The sequence below is a fragment of the Ostrinia furnacalis genome, unplaced genomic scaffold (assembly GCF_004193835.3).
Source record: "Ostrinia furnacalis isolate ACB-3 unplaced genomic scaffold, ASM419383v2 OfSCF7341, whole genome shotgun sequence".
NCBI classification, from domain to species: Eukaryota; Metazoa; Arthropoda; class Insecta; order Lepidoptera; family Crambidae; genus Ostrinia; species Ostrinia furnacalis.
Window position 1 is genome coordinate 41,049 of NW_021137580.1, and position 24,273 is coordinate 65,321.

Here is a 24,273-nt window from a genome sequence, read left to right on the forward strand (position 1 = left end):
CACAGAAAAAAATATCGCGCGCGTTCCTGTTACAAAAACCAAGATGAAAACTATCCTATGTCCTTTCCCGGGATTGAAACTATCTCTATGCCTTTCATCAAAATCGGTTCAGTGGTTTAGGCGTGAAAGAGAGAAAGACAGACAGAGTTACTTTCGCATTTATAATATCAGTATAGATTGCATTAAAACTGTTTAGTTGACATTCGGTAGTAAGTACCTATTGATTCAAAAGGGTACTTTTACGTTTCGTTCGTTCACCGCCGCCAACACGTTTTCTCATACGTCGGGCACTAATGCACACGACAGGTAATTTTCTGGCCCAAAGAGCTTTTAAAATAAGTCCCAGTATGGTATACTTCCGTCAGTTTAATTATGAGCCCCGTGACTGATAGACTGTGTCTGAAAAGTTACTTATATTCAGAAATGTTTGTGGTGCAAAATGTATGAAATTGTTATACGCTCTTAGAAAAATATTATATTCATTTTTCTTATTTTAAGTGCTAGGCTATATGTATCAGCACTGGCATGTTTCCCTAAATATTCTTGACCTTATAACCTGACTATCTTTGGATCATTATCAACATGATTAAGTGGTTAATCTTTGAAATTGAAAGCAGAATATTCGGTGAAGAAACTAACAGCAGAAACGTAGGTAAAATGTCTTCGCCCTATTATTTAATTACTGTTTTTTACGGAGCAATTGAATGCTTGGCAAGGAAGTGGTGAATTGAGACTTAAGACTTAGGATTAAATGGCAACGAAAAATAATATGAGACTTAGGCTGAGTTGCACCACCCTATTTTAACCGTAACTTTAACGATAACCGGTGTATTTTGTATGGAGTTTGACAGATTTTTGACGGTTCTCAAAACTAACGTAAGATGGTGCAACCCAGCCTTAGTTAAATCCATTTACTTAACATTTGAACCGTCTCAAGATACGTTACGGTGTATGAATAAAACATAAAACGCTGCATATGTTTCTATTTCATTTTTAAGCGATTTTCCGGGCGTAAATTATATTTACGTGCAGTCCGATACAGCTATAAATGTCATCGGGCGGTAAACGGCACCGCCGGGAGCGGCCGTGTCAGCTGTCGCTGGCTGGCGGTGCGAGCTACAAGAAATGCGCTAGTATAACTAAATACCAGTTAATACTGCTGACTTCTAGACTCTTCCTTCCACTGGGCACACTGAGTACATATGTGCCTACCTCCCTTTTTAAAAAACCGAAAAAGGCAAATGATCCTTAGATGCACAGGGACCAGGGCGGTAAGCCAAATACGGCCCTGCTGATTTTGAAAAAGTCTAAAAGTTAATCAACACTTCCTCCTAAAAACTGAATTTTTTTTCAATCGACTGTAATAAGTCCTCAAACAAGTAAAGTCCTATGCCACATTTTAAGGTATTATTTTAAGGTAGAGCCGCGTTTTGATATTTCATGCCCACGTGCTACTTAGCCTTGTGAAAATGCCAGTTCCTCCGTGGTTGAGGATTCCGGGTGAAGCTCGCTTCCACCTTCGGCCTGATCGTCACTTACCATCAGGTGAGATACAGGCCAAGAGCTTCCTCGTAATGGATAAAAAAAAAAATAGATTTAGCATGACCACAGAATAAGTAGGATTACTCCGCAAGACGATTTAACCTCCTGGGGCCTGGCGTCATATATTTATTACATAAAACAAAAAAATATAAATCAACGCTATCTGTTGAAATTTACCAGAACTTTTACGTTAGTTAGTTAGATGGTGCATCTGTCCATCATTCTTAGCTGTGATTGGCTAGTGAAGTGACATTTATATATTTTTATCTTTAATTGAACTAGCGACGGCGCCGCGACCGGGAACAAGTGGTTAGTAATAATGAAATTTTTACTAAAATATAAACGATTTCTATAAGCCTTTCTTATTATTCGTTTTGGGATTTGAACTGTTTTATTATCTGAGTATCACTGATTGTGGAAATACGTATGAAAACTACGAAAACCATGGTGAAATCTGAATGTCATACAGGTATTACATGAGGTCCCAATTACTAGTGTAAACTGACAGAGCCCAGTGTAATACCTGTATGACATTATACATTTTCTATTAAATAGCATACAATCTGATATAATTTTCTTATTTGTTTAGGTAGATATATGCGAATATAACATAGTAGGTTAGGTTCCTATACTATCCTAAGAATTATTGATTACCTACATGGCCAACATACCTTTCAGCATCTTTGGGAAGCGAAAAAAAAGATGAATCCGGTAGATTACTTTTCGAATTTACACACCCGAACGCCGCACAATATTTCTTTCTCTTTATGTCCATTTTTAAATAATACTTCGATCATAGAATTATAATCATACTACAACGCACGCCAGCGTCCTGACGAGCGCGCGCGTGACACTCGACTGATATAATACCCGCCGGCGGGGCGCTTCGCTGTAGGTAATTATCGGATGTACCGCGCGGAGTGAGCCAGGCCTGGCATGACTCATGCAGAATGAAATTGATATGGACAAAAGTGTGTGAGAGTGTATTCTAAAATAGTTATTGAAACTTGAAAAGCTTAAATACTTGGGCCACCATAGAGCTGGTCGCCATCAAAATTTACTTTATTAAAAATTTATCGCACATATCGTTAACGTTTCGAAAACGGCAACTTTATTTCGGAAATATGTAATAGAGTTTGCGCCGTTCTTCGTTCGATAGATTAAATTGGTTGCTATACATAGCCCTGGAGAGTATGGACGATGCGATAGTGAACTGGATATTAAATTATACATACTTTAAGGACGAGAGTTAGTAGTTGTTTATTTTGTGAATACATGAGAAATTGTGTTTTGAATATCCTATTTCAGTATCAACTGCCTGCTGCTGTCTTTCCTGAACACTATATTCCGGGCCTTTTCAAGGCGAGAGTGAATAGGCACTTACAGGGCAGATATTATTATGTATCATCCTAGACTACATCTCACTTAACACCAGTTGCGATTGCGGTCAACCGGACTGCCTTGTCATGCATAAAAAAATAACTTCTAGGTTTTTCAGTACTACTTCTACATATACTTACCAAACTTTATTAAACTTTCAGTGGTTTTAGTGTGAAAGTTAACCTACATATTACATTGTTCCACTTTGACATCTATTTCACCGGCATACCTACAAAGCAGTCTTTAAGCAAACCTAAGTAGCTTTTTTGACCTTTATCATGTAGCTCCTACCTAATTAAAAGTCATCAAAAAACCTTTTTATCTCTATTATGAAACATCAAAGGTACACTCCAACAACTTTGACCCCATCAAATTAACGAACGTGATCAATCAGACTTCAATCTACGAGTTTTGTTCAACCTGCTAAGCACTTTTTAAGAGCGGGATTAATATTGTTAATGCGGGATATAGCACCTAAATTTATCCCACGACTTCGTACGCGTTTTACCCCCTTAGGGGTGAAGTTTTGTAAAATCCTTTCTTAGCGGGTGCCTACGTCATAACATCTACCTGCATGCCAAATTTCAGCCCGATCCGTCCAGTGATTTGGGCTGTGCGTTGATGGATCACTATGTCAGTCAGTCAGTCACCTTTGAGTTATATAATATTTAAATTTGTTTGTTACGGTTTTACGTACCGGAAAGTTCGGTTTTTCCAATGTAGAGTCTTTCACCCGTATTCACAAACGATACCTGCTTAAGTGAAGCAGCAACGCTTTGCAAAGTCGAACGCACAGCGTTGAATAGAGCTTTGTGATTGGTTCACACTCACTCAAGTATTGTCTATGAATAGATTTTTGGGACCCTGAGCGTCCACGCACACTATGAGACCTCATCGTAATGTTTGTGAATAAAAATAATCATACGGTTTTCATAAATTAAAAGTTACAGTGAATTCAGGTGTAATAATTACAAGGAACGCATAAATCACGGGCGAGATTAACGCCATATAAGATAATTAATTTTGCAGATCTGTACTAATTTTCGACAACATAAAATTTACAACGTTCGTTTTTCCATAGATGTAAAGCAATTAAAATATCCTGAAATTCTTAGCGGTGTCAATATTTTTTTGATTTCAAAGATAGGCTTCCCTAATCAACTTACTTGGGATATAGAAAAATCTGTTTTACTTAGAAATCCTTATAGTTTACACGGATAGTTGTAGATGATACAACCCTAGAGTAGAAAATGAAAACTTGGGGTCATATTCGCCTCTTAATACGTTTTTGTTGAACCTCGTATTTGATACATGTTTTTTTTTATCCACAACTAGGAAGCTCTTGGCCTGTATCTCACCTGATAGTAAGTGACGATCAGGCCGAAGGTGGAAGCGAGCTTCACCCGGAATCCTCAACCACGGAGGAACTGGCTATCTCACCTCTAACTGCCGGAACACAACAATGCTGTTANAGAAAATACTTTCTGAAAACGACGCACGATCACTAACACTAATATTTTATAGAGTTTTTATAAGAGCGTTTATGAGTTATTGCAACAAAACTGTTTAGTCGACATTCGATAGTGATAGTTTTTTTATGCATAACAAGGCAGGTATTTGACAACAATCGCACCTGATGTTAAGTGGGATGCAGTCTAGGTTGGTACATATCTGCCCTGTAAGTGCCTATTCACTTTCGCCTTAAAAAGACCCAGATTATAGTCTTCAGGAAAGACAGCAGCAGGCAGCGAATTCCAGTCCCTAGCTGTTCGCATTATAAAAGAGTCATCAGAGTACGTACCTATTCATTCAAAAGGATACTTTTACGTTTCGTTCGTTCACCGCCGCCAACACGTTTTCTCATACGTCGGGCACTAATGCACACGACAGGTAATTTTCTGGCCCAAAGAGCTTTTAAAATAAGTCCCAGTATGGTATACTTCCGTCAGTTTAATTATGAGCCCCGTGACTGATAGACTGTGTCTGAAAAGTTACATGTATTCACAAATGTTTGTGGTGCAGAATGTATGAAATTGTTATACGCTCTTAGAAAATTATTATATTCTTTTTTCTTATTTTAAGTGCTAGCCTGCTAGGTTATATGTATAGCAGCACTGGCATGTTTCCCTAAATATTCTTAACCTTATAACCTGACTATCTTTGGATCATTATCGACATAATTAAATGGTTAACCTTTGAAATTGAAAGAAGAATATTGGGTGAAGAAACTAACAGCAGAAACGTAGGTAAAATGTCTTCGCCCAATAGGGCGAAGGCATTCAATAGCTCCGTAAAAAACAGTAATTAAATAATCATTTAATTACTGTTTTTCGGAGCTATTGAATGCCTGATTCAGCAAGGAAGTGGTGAATTGAGGCTTAAGACTTAGGATTAAATGGCAACGAAAAACACACATTTTGTTTTTCGTTGCTTAGTTAAAACCATTTACTTAACCTTTGAACCATCTCAAGATACGTTACGGTGTATGAATAAAACATAAAACGCTGCATATGTTTCTATTTCATTTTTAAGCGATTTTCCGGGCGTAAATTATATTTACGTGCAGTCCGATACAGCTATAAATGTCATCGGGCGGTAAACGGCACCGATGGGAGCGGCCGCCGTGTCAGCTGTCGCTAGCTGGTGGTGTGAGCCACGAGATACGGGCTTGTAGTGCCAAATACCAGCTAAAACAGATTTGAAAAGAAGACCGAAGTAGTGGTCATAGTCCAAAAGTTCATACCTACATTACATGAGTCAGTATTTAAAGAGACTTATGTCAGCTGTCACTGGCTGGAATGGCGGTGCGAGCCACGAGAGACGGGCTTGTAGAGCCAAATACTAGCTAAAACAGATTTGAAAAGAAGACCAAAGTAATGGTTATAGTCCAAAAGCTCATCCATTCAAAGATCAATATTTTAATCGGTCTATGTCAGCTGTCGCTAGCTGGCGGTGCGAGCCTTAAGAAACAGGCTTGGCTCTTCTTTTTTAACTCCTATGTTCTTCTGATTAATTTCGTTGCGGGTCCAATGACAGTTTAACTTTCCCCCGGGACAAACTTGACCTTCACTGGTTGGGTTTTTATTGGCGGTCAGGCTGTAGATCCTGGCTATACAGGAGTTTTAGACTATTCTTTGCTACTGGGCACTTTGGGCACGTGCTCTGGTGCCCTTCACGACTTGTACAACAACACGTAAGTTGCTGAAAAGTTTCCTAATTTTGGAATTTCCGTTCGCGGAAAAGGAAAGTGCCATTTGATCCAGGCCCAGTAAACTAAAGACTTTGACAGTGTATGTTATATAGAGTAAAATAGTGACGTTGGATTATGCCATAACATTATTTTAAGGTGGAGTCGCGTTCGCTATTTTGACGCTCACATGCATGCTATTCAGTATTGTGAAAATAGATTTAACGTGCTACATGCGGTAGAATGGAATAAGGATGGAAAAAATTGTGTAAAAATATTCTTAAATAGGTAGTTGTAAAAATTTTGGAAAGCTTATACTTGGGCCACCATAGAGCTGGTCGCCATCAAAATTTACTTTATTAAAAATTTATCGCACATATCGTTAACGTTTCGAAAACGGCAACTTTATTTCGGAAATATATAATAGAGTTTGCGCCGGTCTTCGTTCGATAGATTAAATTGGTTGCTATGCATAGCCCTGGAGAGTATGGACACTGTGATAGTGAACTGGATATTAAATTATACATACTTTTAGGACGAGAGTTTGTAGTTGTTTATTTTGTGAATACATGATAAATGTTACCCGCATACAGTACGTACGTACTTGAATATCCTATTTCAGTATCAACTGCCTGCTGCGTCTTTCCTGAACACTATAATCCGGGCCTCTTTAAGGCGAGAGTAAATAGGAACTTAGGAACTTATAGGGCAGATATGTACAATCCTAGACTGCATCTCACTTTACACCAGTTGTGATTTCGGTCAAATACCTGCTTTGTCTTGCATAAAAAATAACTTCTAGGTTTTTCACTACTACTTCTACATATACTTACCAAACTTTATTAAACTTTCAGTGGTTTTAGTGTGAAAGTTAACCTACATATTATTATTACATTGTTCCACTTTGACATCTATTTTACCGGCATACCTACAAAGCAGTATTTAAGCAAACCTAGTAGCTTTCCGCGACCTTTATCATGTAGCTCCTACCTAATTAAAAGTCATCACAAAAACCTTTTTATCTCTATTATGAAACATCAAAGGTACACTCCAACAACTTTGACCCCATCAAATTAACGAACGTGATCAATCAGACTTCAATCTACGAGTTTTGTTCAACCTGCTAAGCACTTTTTAAGAGCGGGATTAATATTGTTAATGCGGGACATAGCACCTAATCCTTCGTACGCGTTTTACCCCCTTAGGGGTGGAGTTTTGTAAAATCCTTTCTTAGCGGGTGCCTACGTCATAACATCTACCTGCATGCCAAATTTCAGCCCGATCCGTCCAGTGGTTTGGGCTGTGCGTTGATGGATCACTATATCAGTCAGTCAGACCTTTGAGTTACATATATTTAAATTTGTTACAAATCGGTTTTACGTACCGTAAAGTTCGGTTTTTCCAATGTAGAGTCTTTCACCCGTATTCACAAACGATACCTGCTTAAGTAAAGCAGCAACGTTATGCAAAGTCGAACGCACAGCTTTGAATAGAGCTTGTGATTGGTTCGCATTCATTTGGTTTTCACAAATTAAGAGTTACAGTGAATTCATGTGTAATACTTACAAGGAACGCATAAATCACCCGCGAGTTTAACGCCATATAAGATAATTAATTTTGCAGATCTGTACCAATTTTCGTCAGTATGAAATTTACAACATTTATTTTCCATAGATGGAAAGCAATAAAAATCGCCCGAAACTCTTAGCGGTGTCAATATCATTTCGATTTCAAAGATACGCTTCCCTAATAAACTTACTTGGGCTACTACACAAAAATCAGTTTTACTTAGAAATCCTTATTGTTTACAAGGATAGTTGTAGAGATAGGTACAACCCTAGAGTAGAAAATGAAAACTTGAGTCACATTCGCCTCTTAATACGTTTTTGTTGAACCTCGTATTTGATACATGTTTTTTTTTTATCCACAACTAAGAAGCTCTTGGCCTGTATCTCACCTGATGGTAAGTGACGATCAGGCCGAAGGTGGAAGCGAGCTTCACCCGGAATCCTCAACCACGGAGGAACTGGCTATCTCAACTCTAACTGCCGGAACACAACAATGCTGTTAACATTGTTGTTATGGCGACAGACTATGCATATGTTTTTACTATGCATCTATCCCGCCAGTCTGAAAGTCCACACAAAATTCAGAAATTAATCGGATGCGCTGAAAAATGCGAAACGTACGCAATGCGCATCGAACAATATTCCGTACATATCGGCTTATCGAGAAATTGCATATTTTCACCATTTTCGAGTATCCGAATTGTGATGTCGGCCGCCCCATAGAGACTGGCGGGGAATATATTTAAACACAAAATGCATTTTACACACAAAATGTCTGCCGGTATTGTGCGATATGAATACCTGGGCGCTTGTGTCAGAGGTGCAGTGCAGTATTTATTATTTATGTAGTTTTATTTATTGTGACTAATGCTAAGCATATGTATGTTCCTGTATGTATCCAACATAATGGCGTGACGAGCCTAAAAAAAACAAGGACACTATTTTGAACCCCTGTTACAAATTAAAGAAAAATCTAAACCTTATAATACTTTTGTCCAAACGCGATTAAAACATACTAGTTATCATCTCTATTTTATTTCATGTGAACGAAAACTGGAGAGGGCTATGCTTGGTGTTTCTTTGCGAGATCGAATCAGAAATGAGGAGATCCGTAAACGAACCAAAGTCGCTGACATAGCCCGACGTATTAGCAAGCTGAAGTGGCAATGGGCAGGGCACATAGTACGCAGAACTGACGGCCGATGGGGCAGAAAGGTTCTGGAATGGAGGCCGCGTACCGGAAAACGCAGCGTGGGACGTCCACCTACAAGGTGGACCGACGACATCGTAAAGGTAGCAGGGAAGCGCTGGACGCAGGCCGCTACCAATCGATCAACATGGAAAGCATTGGGGGAGGCCTATGTTCAGCAGTGGACGTCCTGTGGCTGAAATGATGATGATGAAATAATGAGGAGATAATAAATTACTATCGTGAATTTCATACTTTCCCATTTATTCAAAAGTAAGGCATTGGTATCAACAGATCAGCAGCAGCAATATTTGTATATTTAATAATAATTTTAAGTAATTAATTATTGCTTACATACTTACTCTGATTTTCTTTCAGGATAAACAGCCAGAGTTGCCTCGCAATCAAATTCAAGTATTGGTGATGTTTTTGATTTGGATTCTGTTTTTGACTCCAAGAAAAGTTAAACTAAAAGCACTACTGCGCCGTAAACAAATGTTTTGTTGTCGATATGTTTACATAATAAAGAACCTTAAGTTTCTTTTTTGTTTTACTTGGCATTCTAAAATTTATATTCGACTTTTGTAATTGACTTTTAAATAACATATTATACCTACATGTAGTATATTACACTATTTAATAGAAATAAATAATCATCTACACTTAGTTACTTCGGAGTAAAAATTAAATTCATAGGTAGGTAGGTACTATCTATGCCTATGGCCAGTCATGTCGTCTCGTTCTATCGCAAAGAATCACCATTAATTGATGAGAGCGAGAGCAAAAACGGAAATGGATAGTTAATACTGTGGCCGTGTGTACTTATTTCACTTACTTATTTTTTACTTGTTTAACATCTCATTAAAAAATTACATAATTTTACCCCGAAAATGGGGGTGTCACACGGCGCTAGTAACACTAAAGGGGGTAGAGGGGTGCGGGAGGGGAAGTATTTTGGACACAAGTTGCCGCGTAGAAATGTTATCGAACACTCCTTCTGGTTTGTTCTGTATTCTGAGCTTGCACTATTATAGGTACTGTAAAAGTCAAACCTGCCAACATAACCGTGCAAGAAACAGTGCTGCTAACATTTAAATAAGTATGACGTTTGCTAACGAATAAGGTTTTGCTTGTTTATTTTTCTATCCCATCAGTGCAATGTTACAGAATGTAGTTTTTTTTATTTAATAGATAATGGCAGGTTGAACTAACAAGAAGGTTTTAGTTTATCAATCATAATAATCTTCTTGACAAGTTAAATTGTCAAACAACTTTGATCTGAATAATTTTGAACTTTACTGGCGAACAGTTAAAGATTATTTTCTCTAACTCGAGATTATTCTGTAACATAGTTTCAAAAGGTAATATGTGCTCGCGATTCGTTGAAGGAATCAATTTGAAAACTGACGAACCTTTTCATTCCGTGACTGTACTTTTATTTATTGTAACTAATGCTAAACAAATTGAAGTGACGAGCCTAAATAAAAACAAGATATAAACTATTTTAAACCCATTACAAATTAAAGAAAAATCTAAACCTTGAATACTTTTGTCCAAACGCAATTAAAACATACTAGTTAACATCTCTATTTTATTTCATGTGAACGAGAACTGAAAAGAGAAAATATTGTACTGAAGGTGTAAGTTGTATTTTGTTGATAGTGAATGAATTCATTGATGACGAAATCACGTATTTGCGAGTACTTTGAGGTTTTTGATTAAATTAGAATAGGCGTAACCTTACCTATTTCCCTTTTGATGTATAACAAAAGCATCATAGCTCAAAATCAACTAAACAATGGCTAATAAAATTAGATTAAACATTCCGAAGGTGAAACGCTTCAGCATAAGCAAATCAAGTTGGTTTGATTAAGCACGCGGAATTCAATTAAACAGTTTAACTTGATTGCTAAATCCGCCATGTTATTCTGTTAACTTCACTGTTCTTTCTAACGATGCCGGTGATTGGATGTTCATAAATAAATAGTAAATGGTATCGTGCTTAAATATGGAAATTCTCGCTGTGTATTCTTAGAGATTGATTGTGTTCTGCAGCGGATGTCTCTGAGACGATGTAAAAATGGTTAATATTCTGTAAGCTTTCATGGCTCTATTATTTTTCTTTATAAGCTATTATTGAGTGACTTTCTTAACTTTTGAATTTCAGTTTGATTATAAAGACAGTATCTTTAAAATCTAATAGAATGAGACAATTTTTTCAAGTATTAAAGTAGGATTAAATATTTTGCCGAATATTTTTGGTATTGTTTTTATATGTCTGTTTTGTGAGTCAGATATCAGACGCGATTTTCGATGTCCTTAGATAAAGGTTTAACTCTATTCCAATAGCAGACAACTTTGCCTATGACGTCACCCCACACTTCACTTGCAAATGGCCGCAAAACCTAACATAAACTCTTGACACTTAAGCCTTCCAAGAAACGAAGTCCCATCAGATGTCGCGGTGCAAGCCAAAGATTACCAAGTCCAATTAGCGTAACGGCGCAGTTATTAACACATTACACGCCTACTGCGACGCAATCTGCATGACAAATGAACGGCCGCGTGTTTTTCAGGAGCAACTGTTGTTGGGGTTGGTGCACACTGTTCGGTGGAAGTCATGTTATTGTTGTGATGTTTATGTAGGAAAATTGATAAGCACTATCGTTTTAGCGCAACAACTTTAAGGGTCCTCGCCCACGGCGACAGCATCGCTACTAACGTGCGTTAGTCGCATTACAGAAGTGATGCCAACGCGCTACTAACGCGCTACAGCAGCGCGACTGCATCGCTACAAAAAGATGTCGTGGGTGAGGGCCCTAAAACAGCGGATACTATGCGTTGAATTTAACTTTAATTTTAGCTTGAATACGTTTTAAGCCGCTTTTAACATTAGGTACTAGTTTATTCAGACGGTCGTTACGACCGTTGGCATTGCATTTGTGTCAAATATGGCCTGCTCTACCATTTAATTTTGAATGTTGTAGCTATTGCAATAATTTTAAGGAAAGGCAATCTAGAAAGTTTTGCTTAGTATCACTAAACGGAGGTAAATATCTCATTCGCAGTGATTTGAACGTAGCTAGGTATGAACTTAGTAGTTATTTAATAATAACACCTCACTTACGAGTATATAAATCAAACAAGTTGTTTAAATGTAAACAGATTCAAAACATATTATTAAAAAAGTTTTTCACTTCTACATTTACTCGTATGTACATAAAAGTTCTATGTAAACTCCCCAAACTTTACCTAAAAGCAATCATATTTTCAATAATACTATTCATAAATGCAGCAACCCCATTGACATTCCGCGACCTCGTCCCCAAATTGCGTCGAACCCACACGTCATTCAAATGAGCCCGTTTGACGTCACACGCTCCCTCGTGTGCACTCCCTTACGATGCGACTTGTACTCCTTACGATGAGATTTTTTATCTTTAAGAACAATTTTAGTTACAAATATGAAATACTAGCTTTCCGCCCGCGGCTTCGCCCGCGTGGAATTTAGTCTGTCACAGAAAAACTTTATCGCGCGCGTCCCTGTTTCCAAAATCGAGATTAAAACTATCCTATGTCCTTTCCCGGGACTCAAACTATCTCTATGCCAAATATCATCGAAATCGGTTTAGTGGTTTAGGCGTGAAAGCAAGACAGACAGACAGAGTTACTTTCGCATTTATAATATTATTAGTATATTAGTATAGATTATGGTGTGCTCTAACCATTTAATTTTAAATGTTGTAATTAATCTATGGCAATAATTTTGCGAGGAAAGACACTATAGAGACCCTAAATTGCGTCGATCGATCCCACACGTCACGTTTGACGTCACGCCCCAACGTGTGCACTCCCCTTACGATGTGACTTCTTGTCCTTACGATGGATTTCTTGCACTCCCCTTAATGGCCAGTTGACGTAATTAAAGCTCCACTGTTAAGAGGGCACGCTTCTTGGGCAGGCTTTTTTGAATCAGATAATGTTACTTAAGGAGGTTAATTGGGGAAGATTGCTTGATATTTTTAAAGTTAACGGACTACATAGTAATGCAAAGTACGGTGATCTCCTATGAATTTGAAAGACGTGGTATTGTCATTTGCTGTCGACTGCAAGTGAAAATTAATCTAGTAACAAAATTAAATAACGTTTGCTCATATCTTATAATTCTTAAGTTTATTTAAGCCCCGAAAGGTAACAAAAAACAACGTAATAAAAGATTTACTTTTATTTTGTGCGATTTTTTTTCCAATAGATAATTAAAGTTTTAAAGTTTTTGTTCTAGTTAAATAAAAGTAGGAAGCCGAAGCAAATTCCTTTTCCTCCACTACAAAGGAAGACAGTGTTGCCAAGTTCACATCCTCTGAAGTCGCCTGCTTAGCACCAATTACCACAAATTAGCGAGTCAAATGGAACCATTAATACTTTTTGATTTACTGTACAGGCAACACCGAGCTCTGTTTTGTGACAGTGGCTCTGTGGGCGCAATCTCTTTGCAATTCCAATTTGATGGCGGCAATGTCAGAATTAATTCTGTTGGAGGCATTCAGCTGCAAATTAATGGATGAGTTTTTTATGAACCTCTTTTTTGTCTTTTGGCAATAAGTTAAAAGTGCTATGAGCGAAATTGGAACTTCGTCCGGTTTCGTCACTCACAATTACGATGTTTTCTCTTGAAATAAATAATTCTCGGACTTGACGTTAAAGTTGAAAGCATATGAAATTTTTGATTTTATTTCAGTTTTTTGATTTTTTGTAGCTTCAAGCAGGTCTTTTTCTCACATTAGGTTTAAACAAAACGTCTCTAATTTAAGTTTTTTTTTAAAGATTATTAGAAATTTGTATTGCACAAATGACTAATAGTCCTGTTAGCCCCTCGTGTTAAGCTAAATAAGCTTGTGTTACCAGTGGGCTCACCACAATAGTCGAGCGGCGGTGGGATTCGAACCCTCGTTCCTCGGATCTCGAGTCGGCCAGTCCGACCACTTCACGGTTGCTTGGGCTATCGTGTCTATTTCCAAGATTTAGATTTCGATTAGGATTGCGTTTCCAAGACTCCAAACATTTAACCAGATGACCCTTAAAACCACAAACAAAGAGCCCTATCTCATTCCACTACCTTGACTCGTCGACCACTCAAACAGTAAGCACATAACCCAAACAATGTCAGGGGCGTTCAATCAACGCGCCTCGAGTCGGCCATGATTAGCCAACTCTGTCGAGATTCGCGCCGCGTGTTGATAATCAAGAAAGTTGGCCGACGACGCTCCGTGGACGTGACGACCATTCTGCCAATATGGCACGTGACGCACGCCTAAGAATATACAACGGGAGAGAATGAGATTCTGCCTACACGAGGAAGCGCGCGCAGAGACACCTCTAGACGTTAAATTAGATATTGTTTATCTATTTATTAGGAGTTACCTACTTATGGCTGCGACACAAGCACAGCTTAGTGCAGCAGCCGCTAGAAGAACAGACTGTAAACCATTTGTCAAATAAAAACTTACTGCTTATTTCATGGGTTCTAAAAGTATATGTTTATTTATTTATTTATTTTATAGAAACCAACAGCGATACATTGAAAATGTTAGTTATAAGATTTAGACTGATAGTATAGCCAATGAAAGGTTTCCCTTTTTATAAAAGTACATATAAAACAACAAGTTTTTTTTTATTCATGTTGTACAATGCAATTATAATATTAAAGTAGAGAAATTAAGGAAGGCTACTACCACTATCATAATTTAAATTTTTTTTTATAGAAATACATACAAATAAAAAAACACGAACTGAAATTGTTTTTAGAACATGAATTCAAAACTGCTACACAAAAAACCAATGCCCATAGCCATTCAATGCACCTGCGAATGAAAACGTTAACAATTTCAATAGTATTTTACCGAAGCGAATAGATAACATTTTGTTGTGTTTTGATTTTCTCGTATGATTTAGGCAGAAATTAAATGTCACATCTGTACCAAGCGAACTCTGTACCGATTCTGAATTAATGAGAAGATCTCCTCTGCATTAGAACGAAGAATCGGCGCATGCACGCCACGACGCCGTAGTAAATATGCTAGGACCACCATGCAATTTATTTACTAATTTAGCAAGGTTAAGGTTGTGCAACTTAGGTAACTTAACTTACGTAGGTACGGTAATATTATTTTTCTAAATACTTGTATGTAGATCTTTACTAATGTTATTCCTGTAATCCTTACTGTTAGTGTAAAAGATTGTGTACAAGATTCTGTTTACGATTACGATTGGTCTTCGATGTCACTTTTTTGATAGGGTCAAAAATTCAAAGTAAGATTTCAATTTTATAATTTAGTTGGACGCCCTGAAAATGATTTGTGGAAGAATCCGAATATGCATTAGCAAATTAAAGAAAATGCTACTAATTTGCAGAATCGCGGGCCGTATTTATCATCAGGGCATAATATCCCGCAATCGGCCCATTAATCTGATTCCGCTGGAACTTAATTGGCGTGAATCTGTGCCCTCGGTGCAGTCGCTAATGATCCAGTTCCGATCGACGTGTAATTAATACTCCCATCTTAATTACAAATCATTAAGAGGCCCAATTTGCGCAGGTTTTGGCAGGGCGTCACGGAGTCGCGGTTGATGGATTGCTTTAGAGATACGGCCCGGAATGTAGGTGAGAGCTGATATCGGATTAGTTGATTAAGGTTAATTTGATCATGCATAAGGTTTTAATTAGAAAGATTTATGATATCAACTCATGTTACATTTCTCGTTATCGCTTGTCCCTAGAAAATTAGCTATTACACATAATAAAAAGTATAGCAAATTCACTTGGGTGGGAGTTGTTAGAACAGAAGTAAGATATTTTTCTTTGAGTTTCGGTAATTTCGTAAATACAAAACTCCCAGACTAATAAAAACAGATGAAGTTGATGCACACAAAATTAAATGTTTGTATTCTGAGGGGATCTAACCCACAATTTGTGACTTAAAGTCTGGAAAGTGAATCAATAGGCCAGGCGGCAGTTAAGTAGTTTTGGGTATGGAAAATGATTTATTGACCAGTGTGCTTACCATGAGTTTACGTTAGGTGTGCTCGCGAGCGAGTACGTACAAAAAAATCTATGAAGATTTGATTTCTTAAAAGTAGCCGCAAGGGGCGCTGCACAATATGTCATTGAATGTCAGTTTTTTACGCAGTCGCTAGCGAGCAAACCTAACGTAAACTCATGGTAAGCACACAGATTGTAGAGAAAGCCTTAAACTGCAGATACATATCTCTAAAAGTTTCTTCAAACTTTACTCATTTGCCAGTTTAGAGAAAAAATACACCTTGCCAATTTTATCCAGTGCGAACTAGCTAGCTACTTTCGGATTTTTCGATTTTAGTCGGTCGCGGTGTAACATTCAGATCACACGTCTCTATGACTTCCCGGTCATTCCTCCGGGCTAAGTAGCCAGTTCCCAAAGCTTGTTGCGAAGGCCCATCGCACATTAGGGGATCGATACCAGGGCTGGCGATGGGGGATTGCATTTTGAAGTTTTAAATTGGCGGCATGTTGATACATGTGTTTTGTCAGATAATAGTAAAATTGTAACAGAAGGTTTGGTACAGGCATGGCTAACATACTTTCACAACTAAGGAATGATTTATTGATTCACGGTTCTTGGGCTTAGGTACTGTCGTCGCATATTTATTAAGCACTACAAAACACAATTTCAGATAGCAATATAAGTAAAAAAGCGGAAAAATCTAATTACTTTACTGTCTTTGGAATGAATGAGCCATCAAGTAACCAAAAAACAAATGCGACCGAGGACGCCTCCCAGCATACCGCCACCCAATTCGAGACGGATCGTTACTGTAATTTAGCATATATAGCATGCCATTACACCTGCGTCATCTGTCAATTAATGAAACGTAGTTTTTTTTAAACTCCGTTGACAGCCCTGCACAGTGTGTGGGCATGCGGCTCACGTCCCGGCGCGGAGATCAAACGCCGTGATTTCGCCCACTGTGCCGCTTCTTTACAGTTATTACTGGGGAATACTATTCCTTTTGCTGTATTAGAAAATAACTGTTACGACCAGGCTAAGACAACGATGTGAAGGTGAGGACAGTGTGACTAAATGAGGCTCATTGAATTTAAGAACTCAAGCCTGTTTTAGTTCTTATACCCGTATTTACAAATATTAAAGAGGTCTCACAGTGCCCGTGGACGCACAGGGTCCCAAAAACCTATTCATAGACAATAGGTAGGTACTTGAGTGATACACACGAACCAATCAAGAGCTCTATTCAACGCTGTGCGTTCGACTTCGCATAGCGTTGCTGCTTCACTTAGGCCCAGTTTTTTGATTCATAGTTAAAATTACTAATTGTTAAATTTTGCTACTTATGGTCTGATATTTAACCACTTGTCATTTGACATTTGTCAAATTTGACTATTAGTTATTTTAACTACGAATCAAAAAACTGGGCCCTAAGCAAACATCGTTTGTGAATACGGTTGTAAGACGTCAACTTTACGGATGATGTCAAAGTTATGGATTAAAGTAGGTACAGCCTAAAATGGAGAGTAAAAACAAATTTAACGGGACATTTAGGGTTCAAGTCAAGGGTAAATCGCAATGTCAACCTGTCCTCTGAAACTTCGTGAATAGTTTTATGTTCATAGTTTTATAACAATTTGACTTTAGGCACTGTGTTAGTACAGGTAACTTAACAATGCTTTAAAACTATGTTAGTGAATAACTTTTGGCAACGGTGGGGTCGCTTCTTTGATTATATTATGTATTATGCTTTATATTACGTTACATGTTACATCAATAAGATAACGAAACACGACTATTCTTTTATTTTTTTACGTGAAAAAGTTTTAAAAAGACACATTTTAATACTCATAAAATGCTTGTACGGGCAAGCCATCGTACATTGCACTTACCTTTACGCTTACGTTTGCGTCCCACTTTTTGGGCGCGCGTTAGTTACTATTTTAAGTATTTTTCTTTATTATAACTCAGTACGTCAACAACCATCCCACGTAACACTACTACTCAAGAAAAGATTTGCCACGATAACTCTGTCAGTATTTTCCTACAATATAAACTTTAAACTTTGGAGATCTTTTCTTATCGACGTGCTCTTCAACTCTACTTCAACTAACTTCAACTCTACTTAAATAAATGTATGGCCCTACAAACCATACATTTAATGGTCCTTCGAGTATAAATTCACCAGTGAAGTGTACAGTGTGTGATCAGTCCTACAAACCATACAATGCTTAAGTATAACTAGGTCTATCTTAACTAATCTTAGCAAATATTGATCAACACCAATCACCAAACGTAAAAAGTTCCAAATTTTCGCACCAAAAATTAATTATCGTTTTTTTTTCAGGGTAAGTGAAAAATGTGAATATCGTGGCCGATGCCGGCTGGGCGGGCGGAAGGCGAAGGGCGGCGTTTCCGGCGCCGCCCGCCAGATGGAGCGGCGCTCTTCCGGCCGGTCACCGGTCCCGGATGCACTCCATGATGCTTCGCGGGGTTGATTCAATGAAAATCGCGCTTCTAGGTACGCAATTTTCTTGTTTAATACATACCTATCACAAACTACTGATAATGTACACGTAAGTAATTGTATATTTATTTACTTTATGTACGAAAAAAGTCAAAATTGTCCAGTTACTTTTCCAGTTGATTTAAGTTTATGTTTGTCCTTTGGGACACCATTCCATGAAGGGACTGATCGACTGAGAAACGCCTATAAAACTGCTTTTAACTCTCATTTTAGTATCTGTGAACTTCAGGCATTACTCTTAGATGACGGTTTCGGATCGAATTTTCATCGAACAAAAGTTACCTAGATATTTAGTAATGGACGCTATATGCTAATATGCGTATTTATTTATTTATGTCAATCATTATCCCGCTGTATTAGGCGCCAACCAACAACAAGTAAGTACAACTTATCAAGCAATCAGGGCCCGTCGCAGGATATTCGGGGCTTCCATCTCAAAGTGCGTCAATCAAAATTCAAATGGTGCCCTCGAAAAATTACACATTCTAAGGGGCCCCCGAAGCAGCGATCTTAGGGATTATTTAAATCTGCAGATTATCGTTCCCCCATTTATTACTGGATCTATCTCAGCCCGGATCAATGGTCTCGAGGTGAACTTACTTTGGAAGGAGAAGGGATAAGAGGTGTAAATGGCGGGCCTGTATTTTGTTTGTCAAATCGTTTCCGAATCAAGATTTCGTTGCCCGAATTGATGTTTTAAGAAATACCGGTGTAAATTTTTTAGGATTGTTATGGCGTTTCTTTTTAATATAAATTTATTGATATGATTTAATACCTACGAATGACTGGTTCAAACAGATTTGACACGATACTGGTTTGTGTTTATGCTAGAAAATATATTCCTTTCTTATTCAATGAATGGTTGAAAGATCGATGGGTTAGGTGTATTGATATGCTTCTTAATGTTACAGTCCGAAAGTTATAAATATTAGCTCTTCTATTTACCTAGGCCCAAATTAAGCAGAACATACATAAACTACGAGTTTAACGTACAAGATCTGCTTTTTTTAATCTATTTAGATAACAGATAAACATACTAAAATACAAACAATAGCACATATTATGAGTAATTCAAGAGCATATAGGTAGTTGCTATTCCCAAATCAAACTACTCGCTATAACTCTAGTTCGTACGTATGAACGTCAGGTAGTTAATACCCTCAAATCGTTGCTCAAAACGTCTGGAGTCCCTAATAAGTCGGTTGTCCCATTTTTATGTCCCGGCACGGACTCGGAGCTTAATAGTCCCGCATTAGAAGGCGACAAACAATCTCTTCTTAGCCACTTTATTTTCTTTGAACTTTCGCTAAAATATTTTTTAAGATCTTGCATAATATTGTCAGTGGGGGCGTGGGTAGTAATCATGTGGAACTAGCTTTTGCCCGCGGCTTCACCCGCGTGAATTTTAGTTTGTCACAGATCGTCATAAATATAGCCTATACGAGTATGTTATTCTGGGTTATAAACCATGATACTGTAAAGTGTCATCAAAATCCGTTCAGTACTTTTTGCGTGAAAGAGTAACAAACATCCAGACATCCACACTTTCGCATTTATAATATTAGTAGGATAATATTCTGGACATGTCTTAAGACTTGACTGCCTCTTCAGAGTAGGTACAACTTGTTTATTTTCCCATCGTTCAAGGTTGCGAAAGATGGCGGCTTTCTTTGTGGATCACGTATTCGGCGATCTTCCGTCTTCCACTAACAGCGGAAAGAGAGAGCTTGAAGATGATTGTAGTGGGTATCTACTAACTTGACGAATGACAACGTAAAGGTCGTTATAGTCAAGGTACTTACCTAGTTACACATATTTTGGATACTGTTGTCCATAAGGCAGCAGGTAGGTAAATACATAGCTACATTGGTCCAAAATCATAGAAAATTTTAAATCATATTTTCCTAGACAGCATCTCACTTAACATCAGGTGCGATTGTGGTCAAATACCTGCCTTGTTCTGCATAAAAAAGCAAATAGGTTGATTAAAATAAGGCGATAAACGGTTTATTAGTAGAGTCCGGTAAGAGCACACGAGTGTACGAGATAAATCATTTCGTTTCATTCATCAACTGCTCACATCTTGATGACATAATAGAGACAACAAATTACTATTAATCACCCGTCTAGCCAGACCAGGCGGTGCTTATTCACCCGCCACACAAGCCCCTGATGGAACAACTGAGGCAAATCGCAGAAATTGCGTCCACTTATTAGGGACCGTATTTTGTCGGGAAATAAATAATAACTCTCATTACGACCCAACAGCCTCTGTTATGGCCACGTTATTTCAAAGAATAGCAAATAAACGTGTACAAAGAAAAGGTATTCCTTGAAAATTCACCTCTCGAGCGGGATAATAAAAAAGTAACATTGAAAGTGTGTTTAAATAAAATATAACTGTAAAGCGCAGTGCACACTCGGCGGGGAACAATTTTAAGTGATTTTTTCGTTAATTCAGTTAATCATTATGAGATCATAAGTAAATAATTTAACTATATGGAATATAATTTTAAGAATACTTTAAGTGACTATTTTGTGGCTTATAACGGCTGTATAAAGCAATTAACAAACTGTTATGTGCAACCCACATAATTTATCAACGACCTTTTGAATTAAGTTACCATGCTCTGTGGCTATGAAATTACGCACCCAAAGCATTTTGCTCACATAAATGGCTGAACAGACCAGATAATATGTATATCTAAAGGAAAATACTGGTCATAAGGTTATAGAGAAAATGTGAAGGACACACGTAGTGTACCTATTATTGGTGGAATCTGCGGTTTGAAATTTTCAAACTTGCAGCACGTATCTCAAAATGATGCCTACCACTGTAGCCGTAGAGCCGGGTGAATATTACATCAAATAACAATTTATTCTCTCAGTGTACCTTACGCCCAACATGTATCGAAGTAAGATCTCTTCTCGATATTCGTTTATTAACTTTAGTGTTACGGCCACTACATTATTCCGAGGCAAGTTTCCCTCGCTATTATTATAACGAAATAAACAAAAAAAAATCTTCGACTGTCCAAAATTTCAGGCCGTCATATTTGAATTTTTCATGGAAGCCTTCTTACAGGAAGTGCTCTAATAATATTTTTAGGAGTAGATTTTTTTTTCCCTGAAATTGAAATTATTTTAACCGGCTCAGTAATTCTAAAAGGTGTTAATTAATCTAATTAAAAGTTGGAAGTAGGACAGAATGAAATATCGTTTGGAATCTTAAAAAATGGTGTGAAAATTTTTGGTGAAGTCAAATTATTCTCCCCTAAAAATAATTATAATCCCTGAATTATTGATGCGAATCTAAACACAACGCTCACATTACTACAAACCGCTGCATTGAAGTTGTAAACATGGCGCATCAAGTTTAACTCTGTGACATCTTATGCAGTTGCAACAGGGACTATTTTCAAAAACGTTTAGTTCGATGCAGTCGACTGTTCCACCAAACCGCAGATACATGGAAGCCAGTGCATCCCAGTCGCTGGCATCTGTGTAATTGCGCCAGTGAGTGTCCCGTCAGCTATTTTCAATTTGGCGGCGCCACCTGCGGCATTAATCCCTGAGTGCGGCCCTGCGACTGATTGTTGCCACGCTAATGGACCGCACTCAGTGCACTAAAATGGAACAAGGGATGTTGGCTAAAATTTTTACGGTCACTTCAAACCCTTTTTTGAGTGAAAACGATGATTCATGACGTTAATGAGTCCGGAACATGATTTGTCACTTGAACAAATAAATGGGACGTTTCGTTTGACGGGTCACTGCTCTGATTACTGATCTATAGACACATTTTGTCCCTACCATAAAGCTAGTTTTCAGGACTGTGATTAGCGTTATCCTCTATGTAAATACGTTCACAAATTTCCACATTAATTATTTTTATAAATACGCATGCAAAGCATAAGAAAATTAAACGGCGGTAAATCCTTATCATAATATTTAATTAACTGTCTATTTATATAGAGTATGAGGAAACTTTTAATTATTTTATCGACTCTACGTTCGTTCGTTTCAGCCAAATGATGTCCACTGCTGGACAAAGGCCTCCCCCAAGGATTTCTATAACGACCGATCTTGCGTTGCCCGCATCACGGTTCCGCCCGCGACCTTCACTAGATCATCGGTCCACCTTGTGGGGGGCCTATCCACACTAAGTCTTACGGCCCGAGGTCACCGCTGGAGAACTTTTGTGCCCCAACGGCCAGCTACGAGTCAATACATAGGTTAAATTTAATCTATATAAACTACTGAGATCGTTCTGCCTCCTTTCAATGGCTGCTGTGCCCTAACTGGGTCCACATTGTTCTGCTTGAATTGTAAGACCTAAATGCTAATGTGGTGAAGCAATAAAGTATTGAGTATTGAGTAATATTTTTATTTATTTATTTAATAGGCACTAAGCCCTGACTGCGACCCTGCACGACTGATTGTTGCTCGCAAATAATGTTGCGGGGAAATGCCGCGTTCGCCGCTCCACCGTGAATTGTAATAATCGACTGGATACGTGTTTGTGGGTTTAGATGACTGAACTTCCTATAGCACTGAATAGTACAAAGCTATTTCAGTGTATCGCTGCTACAGTAGGTTAGGTACGTATAATTGTCACTTCATCTACGAGTATGTTTTGTTTAACGCACGACATAAATGAATATCAACAATAGCGAATTATTAAATTATTGCTCCCTTAATTAAACCTTACAGAACGACATTAAAAATTTTTTTTNCGATGATTCATGACGTTAATGAGTCCGGAACATGATTTGTCATTTGAATAAATAATGGGACATTTCGCTTGACGGGTCGCTGCTCTGATTACCGAGCTATAGATACATTTGTCCGTAACATAAAGCTAGTTTACAGGACTGTAATTAGCGTTATCCTCTATGTAAATACGTTCACTCCACTTTAATTATTTTTATAAATACTCATGCAAAGCATAGGAAAATTTGACGGTGGTAAATCCATACCATTATATTTACTTAATTATATTAATAGAGTATGAGGAAACTTTTCATTATTTTATCGACTCTACGTTAGTTCGTTTCAGCCAAATGATGTCCACTGCTGGACAAAGGCCTCCCCAAGGATTTCTATAACGACCAGTCCTGCGCTGCCCGAATCCAGGTTTCTCCCGCGACCTTCACCAGATCGTCGGTCCACCTTGTGGGGGGCCTGTCCACACTACGTCTTACGGCCCGTGGTCGCCACTGGAGAACTTTTGTGCCCCAACGGCCAGCTACGAGTCAATACATAGGTAATACCGGTTAAATCTAAATATATAAAAGGAGAAACTGACTGACTGACTGACAGATCAACGCACAGCCTAAATGGCTAAACGTAGGCACTTGAAATTTGGAAGGGACGTAGCTTAGGTACCGTAGAGGTGCACTAAGAAAGGAATTTCCGGAATTCCCACGGGAACGGGAATTAGCGGGAAAAACGGGATTCACGCGTACGAAGTCGCGGGCGGCCGCTAGTTCAATCTATACAGGGTGGAATTTGTTAATGCCACCTGGAGGGAAAGTACTCTTAATATTGTAGATAGAAAATTTTTCTCAAAGAAAACATTCCTTTATTTTTGAAAAGAAATAGAATTGTAATCAAAGATTTACAATAATTTGCTTGCCACACCCGGGAATGGAACCAACTAAAATCTGCTTAAAATTACACCCTGTATTTTTATTACATCGATCGTTAGGGTTAAGTATAAGGATGAAATCTCTCTAACAAACTTGATAAATCAATCAAATGAAAGGAAAACCATGAAATCTTAAATTATTTTAAATATGTACAGGAAATTGTATGGTATGGTAGAGAATTTTCGAAAA